The sequence below is a fragment of the Leucoraja erinacea genome, chromosome 10 (genome assembly GCF_028641065.1).
Source record: "Leucoraja erinacea ecotype New England chromosome 10, Leri_hhj_1, whole genome shotgun sequence".
Taxonomy (NCBI): Eukaryota; Metazoa; Chordata; class Chondrichthyes; order Rajiformes; family Rajidae; genus Leucoraja; species Leucoraja erinaceus.
This window is the reverse complement of record NC_073386.1, coordinates 22,902,028-22,920,598: the sequence shown is the minus strand read 5'-3', so window position 1 is coordinate 22,920,598 and position 18,571 is coordinate 22,902,028. Positions and strand designations below refer to the sequence as shown.

The following is an 18,571-nucleotide window of genomic DNA, read 5'->3' as shown; positions in this document are numbered from 1 at the left end:
AAAAAGTCTACATTAATATTAATTATAATTTATGAATGGATAAATTGTTAGATGTGTTTACCATTAGCACCATTTTCAAAGCAAACTACCCCTTCGTGACTACAACAAATGGGAAATTCAGCAGTATAATGAAGAGAATGTTGCCACAATCTCTTCTGCACATTTGCAATGAAAATGATTGCCTAATTAATGATATTTTTTCCATGACATAGAAGGAAGCCATTAAGTCCATTTCCAGCAGTCCCATTCTCCCACTTACTTCCCTATAATTTGTTCTATGATCAGCTCCCCTCAATTTCCCTGCCACACACTTATATTAGGAGTCGTTTACATTGACTAATAAACCCAACAGCATATCCTTGAGGAATTTAGAAAACCTGGAAGAAATCCACCTGGTCACAGGAAGATTATTCAAACTCTGCACAGATAACATCCAGGATCAGGATCACACCCAGACCAATGAAGCTTTGTGGTAGCAGCAGCCTCCAGTCTCTACGTCAATGTTGGAAATGGGAACAGATCCATCAAATATCTGCCAGCAAACTTTTTCCCTGCAAAATAGTTGCTCTACATGAAAAGATTCAAATTTATATGGTGTCCTTGATGGCCTCAGAAGAGGCTGCATTTTGCAGGTAGTTAAGTATACTTTGAGGTGTAAATGGAAACGTAGCAACCAACTAACCAATTGCTTCAGCTGGCCTTCTATAAATAGCATTGTGACAATAACCAAATGATCTTTTTCTGTAATGTTCACCGATAGAAAATATGTGCCAGATCAAGTGAATGAGAAATGAATAGAGATTAACAAACCACAAATGTAATAAGAGCAGAGTTAATTTTTAGCCCATGTGTTAGTGTCCTTGAGAATCTACATAACATTACCTCATGATCCTATGAATGCATTTACACTAACTTAGAACTTGGAAGCCAATAACCTTGCTAAACCATAAGATCACAATTTTTCCTGCGCAGGATACAGTTCTCTGTACTATTTATTTGCTTTTTTTTTATCCTCAGTATTTGGTGATTGTTCTCTCAAGAAAAGTTCCATCAATACCCAAGAGGTTTAATGGCAAAAGCACCACTATTTAAAATAAAGTCTTATTTATATTTAAAACTCTGGGTTTATTCAACAAACGTTAGATGTTGATGCATTTGATATGACAATACATCTCCTTTCACTTGATAATTCCTCATTGTTTTCACATTGTTGTTTGCCTTTTAGAACTCCAAATATCAAAAATCCACTGGGTCTATTCTACTAATTACAACCTCAAAACAAATTTGCAGATTTGTCAAACATGATTTCCCTTGCATAAATTCACATTGATTTCGTACAATCCTATTATGACTTTTTTTAATGAACATGTTAATAGATAGCACAATTTCTAACTTTTGATTTATTCTGTTTCCTGTTTTTCACCCTTCTTAAAAAGTAGGCTTACATTTACTACCTTCTATTCAGTGGTCACCATTCTATAATCAACATGTGCTCAGTCCCTGCTCTACCCTCTTTACACCTATGACTGTGTGGCATAGTGCAGCTCCAATGCCATCTCTAAATTCACCGATGACACCACTGCTGTTGGTCAAATCATGTGTGATGATACGTCAGCATAGAAGAGATGGATAGAACCCCTGGTTGAGTGAAGTCACATAACCATTTCTCGCTCAATAAAAACAAAACCAAGGAACTGATGTTTAACTTCAGTAAAGGGAAATCAGGAGATCACAAGCCCGTTTTTATTGGTATCAAGAAGGTAGAGAGAATAAGCAGCTTCAAATTCCTGGGTGTTAACATCTTGGGACCAGCACATAGATGCAATCATGAAGGAGATGTGCCAGCAGCTCTACTTTCTTGCAGGTTTAAATTATGTCTCTGAATATTGTAACAAATGTTTAAAGTTGTACTGTAGAAAGTATTCAGACTAGTTGCACCATGGCATGGTACAACAATCGCATCACACTGTAACATAACAGGCTACATGGAGTGGTGGCCTCCGCCCAGTCCATCATGGGCATAGCCTTCCACACTACTGAAAGCATCTACACGAGGCACTGCCTCAAGAAGGCAACATCCTACAACAAGGACCTCCACCATCCCTCTTCTCGCTGCTACCATCGGGCAGAAAGTACAGATGCCCAAACTCCCGCACCGGCAGGTTCAGGAACAGCTATTTTCCAACAACTATCACGTTCCTGAACTGACCGGCACAATCCTCATCCTATCTCAGCAATGAAACAACATGGACCATCTCTTGAAGTACTATGGGCTAGTTTAATAATTGTGTGTTGCACTATTGTCTTGTTTTTTTGCAAAAGCTAGGATAGTTAACCTACAAATTATTAAGGTTGTTTTTGCCTTAACAAAAAAAAAAGTTTGATTACATGATATATCAGCTTATTTACTTTAAACTCTTCTCTGGAAATATAATTCCAGTGTTTTCAATGGAATAGAATTGCAAAAGCAGAGTACAATACACACATAATATATTGCATGATATACATAAGAGACAGGGACAATTTTCCAGCCCAACTCTTCAATACATAACATGCACGTAAATCATATTCCATTCACTGTTCTCCTGACATTTCTTTGGCAGGGAAGACTGCAAATGTTTTGGATGACCCCTTGAAAACACACTTTTGCAAGCATTATGCAAAGCTCACTGTTGCCTAAAGATTCAAACTACTTAGCTTCTGACAAATTTCCATTGAACTCTAACATAAGCTTGAGAAACTGCATGTCATCTATACACCAGGTAGCATGCAGCCATCTGGATAATAAGTTTAAAAACTTCAGATAATGATTCTGACATTCTATTCTTTACCGCAACAAACCCATTTTGTTTCATTTCCTATGGATCAACCACCCTTTTTTGGGCTTGAATCTTGCCTTTAATTCTTTCTTCCCTTCCACATTATTTATCTTGAAATTTCTCAAATCTTTCATTCTTTCCCAAATCGTGACCTCAAATCTCTTCTCAAATCTTTAACTCGTTATCCAAAAATATTAACACAATTTCCCTGTAGTCTGATCTGTAGAGTGCATTCAGCAATTTGTTATGATTATTAATAACAAAAAATTGTGCTTTTGTATATTGATTTTGTGATATTTGCAGATTGTAAAACTAAACAGAACTATTTAATAATGCTCTGTAGTCTGTAATAATAAAATAGAACCAGCCAGAAATGTTCTATTGAGAATCATGACATCACACTCAAATACTTAGCTGGTCAGATAGCACCTGTGGGGTGAGAAAAATAATATTAAAATGTAAGGTGAAACAAAACAAATTATGGAGGAAAGGGAGTGGAGAAAGAGATCAAAATGAAAGGTGAAGATGATTTTTAGTTTTGTTCCTTGTCCCAAGTGAAGATGCTGCCTTCCACCTTATCACAGAAACTTCCTTCCAATTCTTTCTTATCCTTCCTCTCTGTAGTAGCCATTTAGCTGTCACCACACTCCCTTCCTCCCTGTAGTAGCCATAAAATCTGTCACCACACTCCCATTCTCTACGTATAATAATATAATGCATTTATATCTCTAATTATTCCTAGTTTCGATGTCATTACTTTCTCTTTCTCTCTCTTTCCATAGAGGCTTCTAACATGGTGTATTTTTTAACTATTTTCTATTTTTATTTAAAGTTTCTAAAATTCAGTGTTTGCTGAATAAGATTGTTTTTTGTGAAAATACTTGAACATTTTTCCTTTTGCTTGGATGATTTCAAGACTAACCCATGATAACCAACATATACTCCAAAACAAATTCACTGCAATTCTTCATTTCCATCACCTAGATCAGGGATGGGGAACCTGCGGCCTTCTAGGCCATTAAGTGCGGCCTTTTGAATGAATCCAAATTTTGTAGAACAAATCCTTTTATTTTTATTAATATGTTTTTGATCGTCTTTTATTATTTTTATTTTTATCTTAAAATGAACCTATTTAAAATACCAAAGAGTAAAAGAAGATTCAACAAAATAATGTTTTCAAGAAGGAACTGCAGATGCTGGAAAATCGAAGGTACACAAAATTGCTGGAGAAACTCAGCGGGTGCAGCAGCATCTATGGAGCGAAGGAAATAGGCAAAGTTTCGGGCCGAAACCCTTCTTGGGGGGTGGGGGGGGCAGAAGGAAGGAAAAGGGGAGTTGTCAATTTGTCCCTTCCCTCCCGCACCACCCCCTCCCCGGGTACTTTCCGTTGCAACCGCAAGAAATGCAACACCTGTCCCTTCACCTCCCCCCTCGACTCCATTCAAGGACCCAAGCAATCGTTCCAGGTGCGACAAAGGTTCACCTGCATCTCCTCCAACCTCATCTACTGCATCCTCTGCTCTAGGTGTCAGCTGATTTACATCGGGGAGACTAAGCGTAGGTTGGGCGATCGTTTCGCCGAACACCTCCGCTCAGTCCGCAATAACCAACCTGACCTCCCGGTGGCTCAGCACTTCAACTCCCCCTCCCATTCCCAATCCGACCTCTCTGTCCTGGGTCTCCTCCATTGCCAGAGTGAGCAACAGCGGAAATTGGAGGAACAGCACCTCATATTCCGCCTGGGGGCCTTGCGTCCGGATGGCATTAACATTGAATTCTCCCAATTTTGCTAGCCCTTCCTTAACCCTTGAGCTGTCTCCTCCCACCCTCCTATCCGCCCGCCCTCGGGCTCTTCCTCCTCCCCTTTTCCTTCCTTCTCCCCCCCCCCCCCCCCCCTATCAGTCTGAAGAAGGGTTTCGGCCCGAAACTTTGTCTATTTCCTTCGCTCCATAGATGCTGCTGCACCCGCTGAGTTTCTCCAGCAATTTTGTGTACATTCAACAAAATAATCCTCCCCGACTGATGGCCACAATTAAAACATTAGTAAGTCATGAGGGCTATTTTAACAGTTATGCTCATGATTTAGTTCTAATGCGACTCTAGAATGTACGTTAACCTCCCTGCCTGACTGGCGCCACCACCGCCTGAGACTGGTTGATGAGAGGGAAAATGTCGGGGAAAGTCCGCTGGCCGTCCAGTCTTCAGTATTATCAACTTTTGATAGCGGTGCTTTGTGATACTGCAATATCAACATTGAAGAAATTCAATGCTCATCAGCATTGTGCCACTCATAGGGACCACAAATATTTCAAAGTGAGGCGCATTGCAGAAAATAAAAGATGAAAGGCAAAGGCAGTTATTTCAAACAGAGGTAAGACCCAGAAATAATGCTACTGAAGCGACTTATAAAGTAGCTTATCTACTCGGGGGAAAAAGGAAAGCCATTTAGCAATGTATAAATCTGAGAATCATGACATCACACTCATGCTCACCTAGTTGATGTTTCCAACATTCAACCTCACCTAGTTGATGTTTACAAGGCTCCTAAAGAACTACAATTGGAATTGATTGAGCTCTCAGAAGATGACATTTTAAAGTCCTTATTTGACGCTAAGAAAGATCCGATTGAAATATGGAAAAATGCAATAGAATACTCATGTCTTCAGCAACACGCACATAAAATGCTTTCTTGCTTTTCAACCACTTATTGCTGCAAATCTACATTCTCCTACCTAACCCAAATAAAGACGCCCTTAAGGTCACAAATGACGGATACCCATCAAGAAGATCAGCTGAAACTGCGTACCTCCATGTTGAAACCAAATATTCAAATGCTTTCCCACAAAAAGCAGTCACAAAGTCATTAAAAGGTTAGTTAACTTTAGAATTAACGCAATTGCTTTCATTTTCTTGAAGTTAGTACATAGTAATTAGAGTTTTACAAAATAATGTACATTTTGAAGTATATCTAATTGAAGCTTCTTGGATGCGGCCTTATTAGATTACAGCTAACTTATTGCGGCATTCCATCATGAAAAGGTTCCCTGACCTAGATTTTATCTGAATATTGAATTTTCATTCCAGAAAGTAGAATTCAATGACAAACTCATTGAACATGCACATATGACAAATACCCGCGATGCTGCCTTCAGGTCAGGTGACAGAGCTCTGTACAGGGCTGCTCGAGCCGATCTGAAAAGTGGTATTAAAAAAGCCAAGGCGGACCATAAGAGGAGCATAGAGTCCCACTTGTCCAGCAATAATACACGGGAGGTATGGCGGGGCATACAAGACATTACCAACTACAGAGGCTGTGCCACAAAGTCAGAAGACCTGAGTGCGCCGCTGGCAGAAAAGCTAAATTGCTTCTTCTCCCGCTTTGAAACGTCACAACAGCAGCACTCACCTGCTACAGCCCTGTTTCCACCCTCACCTAGCTCCTGTACTACTCCACTCACTGTCAGGGAACACGATGTCAGACGGGTGCTCCTGGCAGTGAACCCCAAGAAGGCTACCGGCCCAGATGGAGTCCCTGGTAAGGTGCTCAAAGCGTGCGCCCACCAGCTCACTGCCATCTTCACCAGAATGTTCAACCTCTCCCTGGCCCAGGCAGTTATTCCGTCCTGCCTAAAATCAGCCACAATCGTCCCTGTGCCGAAGAAGTCTACCATCACCAGCCTTAATGACTACCGTCCTGTGGGCCTCACTCCGGTAATCACGAAGTGCTTCGAGAGGTTGGTCCTCCAGCACATCAAGGACTATCTACCACCAGACCTCGACCCCCACCAATTCGCCTATCGCCAAAACAGATCCACAGAAGACGCCATCACCGTAGCTCTCCACTCTGTGCTGAGCCATCTGGAGCAGGGGCAGAGCTACGTCCGGATGCTCTTTGTGGATTTTAGTTCAGCCTTTAATACAATCATTCCAGACATTCTCATTGGTAAACTGGTCACTCTCGGCCTCCCCACTGTCACATGTGCCTGGATAAAGGATTTCCTTACCAACCGGCCCCAGACTGTGAGACTCGGCCCCCACCTCTCCTCCACTCGCAGGTTGAGTACCGGTTCCCCACAGGGCTGTGTGCTAAGCCCCCTCTTATACTGTCTCTACACCTACGACTGTAGTCCGGCCCACAACAACAACCGCATCGTCAAATTTGCTGACGACACTACTGTGGTCGGACATATTTCGAAGGGAGACGAGGCAGCCTACAGAGAGGAAGTCCTGAAGTTGACAACCTGGTGCTCAGAAAACAATCTGGCTCTGAACACCAGGAAAACAAAAGAGCTCATTGTCGACTTCAGGAGGCACAGCACCGACTTAGTCCCCCTACACATCAACGGCGAGTGTGTGGAGAGGGTCAACACCTTCCGGTTTCTCGGCGTCCATATCGCTGCTGACATCTCCTGGACGGACAACACGACAGCGGTCATCAAGAAGGCTCAGCAGCGGCTGCACTTCCTGAGGGTCCTCAGGAAGCATAACCTGGACTCTAACCTGCTGCTGACCTTCTACCGCTCGTCCATCGAGAGCCTGCTGACATACTGCATTACAGCATGGTATGGCAGCTGCACCATGGCAGACAGGGAGAGGCTTCAGAGGGTAACCAGGACAGCGCAGAGGATCATTGGCTGCCCTCTCCCCTCCCTGATGGACATCTACACCTCCCGCTGCCTTAGCAGGGCAAAGAAGATCATCAAAGACAGCTCCCATCCTGCGTTTGGACTGTTCGACCTGCTGCCCTCTGGAAGGCGCTATAGGTGCATCAAATCCAGGACAAACAGACTCAGGAATAGTTGCTTTCCGAGAATTATATCTACTATAAATTCAAATTCACACATGCACTGACTACACCGCCCAACACGGACTTCCATCTGTATATATGTTTATATGTATGTAGCGCCGCAGAATTTGTGCACCTATTCCCCCACCTATTCTTGTTTTTTGTGCTAAATTGTATGTATGCACTGAGTACGAGCAGCTTTCAGTTTCACTGTACATGTATAGTGACAATAAATGGCATATCTATCTCTCTTCTGTGTGCACAAAAGTCAACTCAAAGGTAATTTTAATTTTTTCTCAACTAATTCCCCTGTATCTAATTAGCATTATGTACCTTCATAAGAACATGTGGAGCATTATTATTCAATAGGAGGTTTAAAGTAATTAGCCACATTTGGATCACCTGACTTGCATACATTTCCAGAAGGAATACCTTTACTGACTAAAATCAATTATTCAATTTACTCAAGAGGAACTACGCTTTCTGATGTCTGTAAAAGTAAGCAGGTTTTTAATACCAAGTTTTATATATTAGTGCCAGTCAGTAAACAAGATGCTTTACACTCGCATCTTTCAAGCAAACCCTTTCAAAGAAGAGCACTGCTGAATACTGAAAAGGTAGGAGAGAAACTCAAAGTATCCTGTAACATCGATGGTAACAATCAACGTGGCTCACAAAGGAATCTCCATAATGTACAAATCATTTAGTCCATAATGTGCAATGAAATATTCTGAAAATTATAGAAAACTAGACCAAGTGCAGACCCGTTGAGTCTGCTCCCCCATGATGTGATCCCCCAACCCAAGATTCCACCATGCACCCGTCTCCTCCAACGGAACAGAACCCGTTCCCAAATGTAAGATTCCAGCACTCCCCTGCCTCTCTCAGCAGTGGATTAAAAAAAAATCCAATTTCACCTCCCTGCCTGCTGCAGCAATTCCAATTGCAATACCAATTGGCCCTCCCCCTCCTGTTGAAGCACTTGCTGTGATATCCCATTGAGGTGAAAAGTTCAGAGTGTTCCTGTCTTGCAACTTTGTTTTGAAGTGTGTTGGAAGCTGATAGAAATGAGCAGCGAATCAAAAGTCAGACAGGCAGCCGAACGGACGGCAGGCGGCAGCCACAGACTTTTATATAATAACTAGACCAAGTGCAGACCCGTTGGGTCTGTTTCCCCAACGGCGTTTGCGGGGGGGGAGGGGCTGAGGCATCACACTCACATTAACCCCCCCAAACACACAGGTGGGGGGGAGGGGGGGTGAGAAGAGGGGAGGGAGGGGAGAGGAGGAGGAGGAAACGGGACAGATTTGGGAGGGAGAGCAGGGTAGGGGGTGAGAGAGGGGGATGGGGAGCGAGATGTGGGTGAGGGGGGTGGATGGGGAGGGAGGGGAGGATGGAGGGAAGGGGAGAGGGGTGGGTGGAGAGAGGGGAAAGAGTGGGGAGGGAGAGTGGAGGGGAAGGGGGGAGAGAAGTGAAGTGGAAGAGAGGGAGGAGAGAGGGATGGTGAGGGGAGAGAGATGTGGGGGGGAGGGATGGGGACGGAGAGGAGGAGGGAGGGGTAAGAGTGTGGAGGGAGGGGGAAGAGTGTGTGGAGGGAGGGGAAGAGAGGTGGGGGGGGGGAGAGGGGGGAAAGAGTGGGAAGGGATAGTGGGAGGGGGGAGAGGTGGAAGAGTGGGGAGGGTCAGAGGGGTAGGGGAAGGGATGGGGGTGGTGGAGAGGGGAGGGAGGGGGAAGGGAGGGGGAGAGAGAGAGGGGTGGGGGAGGGAAAGGGGTGGGGTGAGAGGGAGAGAAGTGGAAGAGTGGGGAGGGAGGGGTAGGAGGAGTGGTGGAAGAGGGACAGAGGGGTAGGTGGAAGGGGGCGGGGCGAGAGAGGGAAGGGGATAGGGTAGAGAGTGAAGGGGGGTGGGGAGAGAGTGATGGGTGGGAGAGGGAGAAGGGTGAGAAGAGGGAAACTTAGAAACATAGAAATTAGGTGCAGGAGTAGGCCATTTGGCCCTTCGAGCCTGCACCTCCAGTCAATATGATCATGGCTGATCATCCAACTCAGTATCCTGTACCTGCCTTCTCTCCACACCCCCTGATCCCTTTAGCCACAAGGGCCACATCTAACTCCCTCTTAAATATAGCCAATGAACAGGCCTCAACTACCTTCTGTGGCAGTGAATTCCAGAGATTCACCACTCTCTGTGTGTAAAATGTTTTTCTCATCTCGGTCCTAGAAGATTTCCCCCTTATCCTTAAACTGTGACCCATTGTTCTGGACTTCCCCAACATCGGTTTCTTCTAAATCTTCTAAAATCTAGCGAGTACAAGCCGAGTCTATCCAGTCTTTCTTCATATGAAAGTCCTGGCATCTCAGGAATCAGTCTGGTGAACCTTCTCTGTACTCCCTCTATGGCAAGAATGTCTTTGAGCATTGGGCATTGTGACATCACACAATGGAACGTTCACTATGGGCTGGGGATCCTGCAAAGGCATATGTAAGTGGATCCATTCCGATTGGACATATGTGAACATTGGGCATTGTGACATCACACGATGAAACGAATCAAAACGAAGAAAGGCAGCCGGCAGCCGGACGAACGGCAGGCGACAGGCACACAGTTTTATATATTAACTAGACCAAGTGCAGACCCGTTGGGTCTGCACCCCCAATGGTGTGATTCCCCCAACCCAATATTCCACCATGCACCCGTCTCCACCAATGGAACTGAAGCAGTTGCCAAATCTAAGTTTCCAGCACTCCCCTGCCTCCCTCAATTGCACCTCCCCTGCCTGCTGCAGCAGTGAAAGGTTCAGTGTTCCTGTCTTGCAACTTTGTTTCGAAGTGTGTTGGAAGCTGATAGGAAGGAGCAGCCGTCAACGAATCAAAAGGCAGGAAGGGATCCGTACTGCAGGCGGACGGATGGGTTTGAGTTTTATATATTAATAGATAGATAGATAGATAGATAGATAGATAGATAGATAGATAGATAGATAGATAGATAGATAGATAGATAGATAGATAGATAGGTAGATAGATGGTGATAAGTTAACGGTTTATCTAAAGATCTAAAATAACTTGCATGTCATAATGAAATAGATTGGGAGTTGGGAAAAATCCAGAATTATTTTGCTTTCCCCAACAGGTTTACAAAGACCAAACAAAGCACCTCAACAGAAAATATAATGTACCACTGTCAGCAATTTACATCCCCCCCCCCCCCCACCAGAGACAAGGAACTAAAAAAAGATGTAGATAACTATCTCAAGAGGTTTGTATTCTGCTTCATTTGTGTAGTGCATGTCGGTAAAGCTGGCATCATAATATAAATGAGCTGACATATTTGGACTAATGTGACCGAATTGGATAGGTTTACAGTGCTAATGCCCACAGGAATTACTCACAAAATGTGAATCTATGCAAAAATATATTGAAAGCAACTCTGTGGTATTTTGCACATAGAATCATATGTAGAAACAGGACCTGAAAGTTTCCATCCGGGACTGCACGTAGACATTTGCATATGATTGCCTTAACACATAGCCATGTCACTGCTACACTGGAAAGCGCATCAGACCTTAAAGTACTCTCTCCGAGTGACCAGAGAACAATTGCAGATAAGACTGCCTTAAAGGTGAGAGAAAGGGAAATGTGACATAGCAATCTCATTTAATCTCGATCTTCTTCAGACTGAAGAAGGGGTCTCGACCCAAAACATCACCTAGCATTGTTCTCCAGAAATGCTGCCTGACCTGCGGAGTTACTCCAGCACTTTGTGTCTTTCTTTTGTATAAACCAGCATCTATGGTTCTTTGTTACTGTAATCTAATTTCAGCCTGGGCAACACACAACAAATCATTTGTCCTGATCTTCTACCGACTCCATCACTCTGGATCCTGTGATTTCAGCATGCAGCTGAGGTGTCATTTGTACAGAAACACTGCATACAGTGAATGAACAACCAGAGATACAGATTCCATAATCTTGACCTTTCAAAACTGAACCTGTTATTTGTTGTATTCAAGACCTCAATTCCCAAAGCAAACACCACAATCTTGACACACTGTTGATCACTGAACAGTGTGTGGCTTACTTAATTTGTGGATGACCAACAACAAAGACTGATAGCTCTAATTTTATACTGAACATGGGGGAAAGTAGTTGTGTGCGCGTTATGGTGTCATTAGATACACAGCTGACACCAGAAAGATGCTAGTCACATAAAGTTGAAATACGCACAGAGGTGCTGGGTCAATTTCACGATGGGTATAATTTCAACTGGAAATAATCCATAGCACAATCCAACACAAATAAAACCATTTATATTTGTGAGTCATGCATAAGAATACAATGCCCTCCATAATGTTTGGGACAAAGACCCATCATTTATTTATTTGCCTCTGTACGCAATTTGAGATTTGTATTAGAAAAAAACATGTGGTTAAAGTGCACATTGTCAGATTTTAATAAAGGCCATTTTTATCTATTTTGGTTTCACCATTTAGAAATTACAGCAGTGTTTATACATAGTCCCCCGATTTCAGGGCACCATAATGTTTGGGACATAGCAATGTCATGTAAATGAAAGTAGTCATGTTTAGTATTTTGTTGCCTATCCTTTGCATGCAATGACTGCTTGAAGTCTGTGATTCATGGACATCACCAGTTGCTGGCTGTCTTCCCTGGTGATGCTCTGCCAGGCCTGTATTGCAGCCATCTTTAGCTTATGCTTGTTTTGGGGATTAGTCCCCTTCAGTTTTCTTTTCAGCATAAAAGGCATGCTCAATTGGGTTCAGATCAGGTGATTGACTTGGTCACTCAAGAATTGACCTTTATTAGCTGTGAAAAACTCGTTCGTTGCTTTAGCAGTATGTTTGGGATCATTGTCTTGCTGTGGAATGAACCGCCGGCCAATGAGTTTTCAGGCATTTGTTTGAACTTGAGCAGATAAGATGTGTCTGTACACTTCAGAATTCATTCTGCTACTACCATCATCAGTTGTATCATTATTGAAGATAAGTGAGCCAGTACCTTCAGCAGTCATACATGCCCAGGCCACAATACCCCCACCACCGTGTTTCACAGATGAGGTGGTATGCTTTGGATCTTGGGCAGTTCCTCTCTCCTCCATACTTTGCTCTTGCCATCACACTGATATAAGTTAATCTTCATCTCATCTGTCCACAAGACCTTTTTCTAGAACTGTGGAAATTTTAATTTTAATCTTTTAATTACTTCTTGGCAAACTAACCTGGCCATCCTATTTTTGCAGCTAACCAGTGGTTTGCATCTTGCAGTGTAGCCTCTGTAACTCTGTTCCTGAAGTCTTCTGCGGACAGTGGTCATTGACAAATCCACACCTGACCCCTGAAGAGTGTTTATGATCTGGCGGAGAGGTGTTTGGGGATTTTGCTTTATTATAGAGAGAATTCTTCTGTCATCAGCTGTGGGGGTCTTCCTTGGCCTGCCAGTCCCTTTGTGATTAGTAAGCTCACCAGTGCTCTCTTTTTTCTTAATGATGTTCCAAACAGTTGATTTTGGGAAGCCTAAGGTTTGGCTGATGTCTCCAACAGTTTTATTCTTGTTTCTCAGTCTCATAGTGGCTTCTTTGACTTTCATTGGCACAACTTTGGTCCTCATGTTGATAAACAGCAATAAAAGTTTCCAAAGGTGATGGAAAGGCTGGAGAAAGACAAAGTGCTGCGAGCTCTCTTATACCTGCAATAAGGAGGCATTTAAACACACCTGAGCAATTACAAACACCTGTGAAGCCATGTGTCCCCAACATTATGGTGCCCTGTAATGGGGCGGGGGGCTATGTATAAGCACAGCTGTGATTTCTACATGGTGAAACCAAAATGTATAAAAATACACTTTAGTAAAATCTGACAATGTGCACTTTAACCACATGTGATTTTTTTTCTATTACAAATCTCAAATTGTGGAGTACAGATGCAAATAAATAAACTATGGGTCTTTGTCCCAAACATTATGGAGGGCACTGTATGTGCAATTTCTAGATTGTTATTCCTTTTCACATGAACAAAATTTTGATTTTCAAATATCACTTTTTCCCCCCAGATAATTCCGACAATTTTTCTGACTTGGACAAGAACAAGTATGACTTACCATGATTATATAGCAAGCACACAGGATGTATCCTATTACATGGATAGGAAAGGTTTAGATGGATACGGGCCAAACACACGCAAATGAGACCAGCTTAGATGGGACACCTTGATCTGCAGGAGCGAGTTTGGCCAAACAGCCTGATTCCGTGCTGCATGATTCTATAATTATTTTTATTTCTTAATTAATATGTATTAATATTTATCTATAACTACAAAAATAATCAGAAAGATTTTAGAATGCGTGGACCAGTTGGGCCTGCTACAGCACTGTATGAATCCATAATTATAGTGAATATTTGACATGGCAAAAAGCGTTTCCATTTTTCAGATCCAATCGATGCCAGGTCAAAGATCATCGATAAGAATTGCTAACTGTTTTGCATCCCCAAATTTGCATCTCATATTTCAGATTTCCAGCATACACAGAATTTGATAATAGTTGGGTAAATTTAACTACTCAGTGTTGAATAAAAACAGTGGCAAGTTTTCCTTTTCTTAATTTTAAAAACGATGTCATTTTTCTGAAACAATCATCGCCTAATTTTCTGCTTAAATAATAAATGGTTGCATTTGCATTCAAACATTGTAAAAATAGATCAAATACCTAACTGGGTCAAGGAAATTCCCAGTTCTTTTGGATTATGAAGTATTTCCCTGAAGATATATCACAATGATATGCTTCATTGCTTCACAAAATAATGAGAAGGCAATTACAGGTGGTGGTGTGAATGTCGAAATCTCAGCGACAGAAGTTGTGTTCAAAGATTCTTATAAACTATTTCAAAGGGGAATGAGGAAATTCACAATCAATTAACATGGAAACAGGCCATTCCACCCACCGTGCTCATGCCAACTGCACTTGGTCCATAGCCTTCTGTGATTTGGATATTCATTAACTGGACAATATTATGAGGCCATAAGCAAGGATATGCGAAAACAATGGCACAGCCCTCACCATCAGATAACCAGTAATCACGTTAAACCTCCATCCCATAGCAGGGCGATATCGGTCTCAGGGCCCTCTATTTCAAACAAAGGCCTAACTAGCTCCAATCCACCAACATTCATTTCACTGGTGGAACCTGTTCTTACACAACAGCTTCTCATTCAATTCCACTTCTTCTAGATTAAAGGTGGAGCAATGGAATTTTATTTTGTTGGATGCATGGAGCATTCCTTGTTCCCGGTTCATTTGGTCCACTCCCCCAACTCTTTCTCTATAGTGAGAAGTGTATTGGTGCTGCAACTTGCACCCTGACAGAATTTGAAAATGTATCAGTTTTGCTGAATATTTCCTCTTGCTTTCACATTCATATGATCCATCTAACACTTCCCTTCCCTTTATGGATTTCTGTCTCCATCTCAGGAGGTAGAATAGAATTAACATCTTCCACAAGCCAACAAACTCCTACCGCTGCCTTAGTTAAACAGGCAGGGCCTGGAAACACAAACATGGAATTAGAAAGGCCAAAAGGGGTCATGAAATGGCATTGTTAAATCGAATTATAGAAAATCCCAAGTCATTTTACACATACATTAAAAACAAGATGGTAACCAAGGAGAAGATAAGACCACTTGAGTATAAAGGAGATAAGTTATGCTTGGAGTCTGAGGATGAAGGTGAGAATACATCTGTATTCACCAAGGAGAAGGGCATAGAGGATAGTAAGATCAGTACTGGGTATACCAATATGTTAGTGCAGTTTGAGATCAAAGAGGAAATGGTGTTGGGGTTTTTGAAGAGCATTAAGTTGGATAAATCCCCAGGGCCTGATGGAATCCATCCCAGTTATTGAGAGAGGCAATGAATTTGATTTCAGGGACCTTGACAAAGATCTTTGTATCCTCTCTAGCCATAGACGAGGTCCCGGAGGACTGGAGATTAAGCCAATGTTGATTCTTTGCTTGAAAAGGGAAGTAGAGATAATGCAGTAGATATAGGCCAGCGGGACTCATGCCAGTAGAAGAAAAACTATTGGACAGGATTCTTCGGTATAGGATTTACTCGCATTTGGAAGAGAATGGGCTAATTAGGAACAGTTAGCATGGCTTTACCCATGGCAGTCTGGCTTAGAAACTTGATTGTGGATGTAAAAAGTTGATTGATGTGGATGTTGTCCACGTGGATTTTAGTAAGGTATTTTATAAAGTCCCTCGATGACTTGGCCATTTGGATTCAGAACTAGCTTACTCAGAAGACAGAGGGTAGTGGTGGACTGGAAATCTGTGATAGGTTAGTTAGTAGTAAGTTTGCAGACAATATCAAATTGGTGGGTTTGCAGTCAGTGAGGAAGCTGTCAAAGAGTACATCAGGATAAAGGTCGGTTACAGATATGGGCAATAAAATGGCACTTGGAGTATAATCCGAATATTCAATGGCCCTTCATCAGCACAAATTCAGTAAAACTTTCTATTCTTCTACCAGATGTCCTTCCCTCTCTGCCAAAAAAAAGTTTCATTAAAACTCTTTCTCCATTGTGTTCATCACAATTTGTGGATTTGTGGTTTCCCATCAGCGATTCAAACATATCAATCAAAATTTCATTTATTGGACAGCATTAACATTTCTTTTGCTTGAACTACCATTATGTAATTTAATCTTACTGTGACTGAGAAATGTCATCATTGCCATTTCCTCTGCTGTCAATACTGCTTTAAGATCTTAATGGAAAAAAAATGGTAAGTTTCCTCAGTGCTATGAGGCTGAACTATTGCAGGATACTGTTCAGCAAAACATACACAGAAGATTAAAACAAGTGCAAATGCAATATTTTAACACAGTCCTGCAATCTGTTTCTTATGCGCATCATCTTCAGAGGGAATTGCTTCTCAAATGATTTTTAGCACAGATCAATGGAGTACATGGATTGTTCGTTAAAAATAATCCAATTTAAATGTGAATACCGAATCAGAAATCTGAACTGCAATACTCAATTACAATCTTGAAGTAAGCTATCAATTCTATCATGTGCTTAATTTTCATTTTAGCCAGTTCACTGCTGGTAGCTTTCAATATAGAGCTTTAGTTAATTCTTATGATAATGTCAATGTACAATAACATTCTCAAACTAGGATGTACAATACTGTGGAAACCCTGTCATTCAGTAGCAGGGCGCCTCATATAAGCTTTTGGCTCCAAAAGCCATTTTTCACCATGTACAAGGCACAAGTCAGGAACATGATAGAAAATTATCAGCTTAACAGGCAACACCAACACCAGCAGTTTTAGGCACTCACCACCCTCTGGATAAAAAAGTTGCCCTGCCATCTCCATTTCAACCCATCAGCATCACAATTTTCCTTCAGCTCTCACTGCCTGTCCTTCCTTTGAGACTTACTTGTCATAACCTCTACTTTCCCACCACTCCTTCCAATTACTGATTTGCTACTCTGGTTCCCATCTCCCTGCTTCTCCAATTTAAACCTTCCCAAGTTGCGCTAGCAACCTCCCTGCAAGGATATTGGTTACCCCTCCAGTTCTGATGCATCCCCTCACTCTCGTATGGGTCACCTCTGCCCCAGAAGTGAACCCAATGCGTTAAAAATCTGCATTTCTGCCTTTGTGCCAACTCCTGAGCCATGCAGTTATCTGTTCTATCTGCCTATTCCTACCCTCACTAGCACGTGAAACTGCCCCATAGCAGAAGCGTCCGCGGGCCTGGAAACTGGAAGTATCCCGAGCTAATTCTGCTACCACCATCATCTATTGCAACAAGTGATGGCTCCCACTGATTGTCGCTGGAAGCTTGCGTCCTTTTCAGGACGTACGATGACCTCGACGTCAACATTTGAAACATGGAAGATGGACACTAAAGAAGAAGCAATGACTTCCGGCTGCTCACCCTCCCCCTTGAGAATATTCTGCAATCACTCAGAGACATTCTGGCCCTGGCCCAGGGAGGCAACACACCATACAGAAATCCTGTTTGCAGTCTGTCCCCCTAACTAGGTTACTAAATTTTACAGATACTGTAACCTTAGAAAGCATCTCATCCAGATGTATCACAGCTTGGTATACAACTGTATATATGGTCGGCATGGACTCAGTAGGCTGAAGGGCCTGTTTCCACACTGTTTCTTTAAATTAAACTAAAAACCCTAAAACCAGAGGGAGTCTAAAGAAGGGTCTCTACCCGAAACATCATCCAATTTCTTCTATCCAGAGATGCTGGCTGCTCCATAGAGTTTGCCCGCACAATTAAAGCATGGAATAATCTTCACCCTACTATAGTTACTCAACCAGACGCAACTAAATTTAAGGTAGACAAAAATGCTGGAGAAACTCAGCGAGTGAGGCAGCATCTATGGAGCAAGGGAATAGGTGACGTTTTGGGTCCAGACCTGTAGACAAGGATAAAAGTCAGGGATTGGATAAGTAAATAACCTCTACTGAGAAAAGTGAAAGAAGTAGTTTTCTGTGGTAATTAAAATCCACTGTTGCCATGCACTAAATCTTTATTCTTCCATTATTTTCTCAGTTTAAATATTTAATTTTAAAATTCCACAACAGCTGATACTGGACTACAGAGTACAAAATGTGGTTACACCCAACAATTAAAATCTACCCTGATTCAAGAACGGTAGAGAGCTGAGCTCCAAGCTAAAGATTTATTCCCATCACAGAATGTTGGGATAATACCAGAATAACAGGTTAATATCCAAAAGCTAGACACAAAAAGCTGGAGTAAATCAGCGGGACAGGCAGCATCTCGGGAGAGAAGGAATGGGTGACGTTTCGGGTCGAGACTCTTCCTCAGACTAGTCTAGTCTAGTCTGAGGAGCGGTCCTGACCTAAAACGTCACCCATTCCTTCTCTCCCGAGATGCTGCCTGTCCCGCTGATTTACTCCAGC

At 42.4% G+C, this 18,571-nt stretch overlaps 1 protein-coding gene across 5 annotated transcripts in view; it reads right to left on the bottom strand.

Moving 5' to 3' along the window:
- The window catches only part of mast2 (microtubule associated serine/threonine kinase 2), a 323,001-nt gene that overhangs the window by 177,849 nt on the left and 126,581 nt on the right, over positions 1–18,571 (bottom strand). The gene's annotated exons all lie outside the window — the stretch shown is intronic.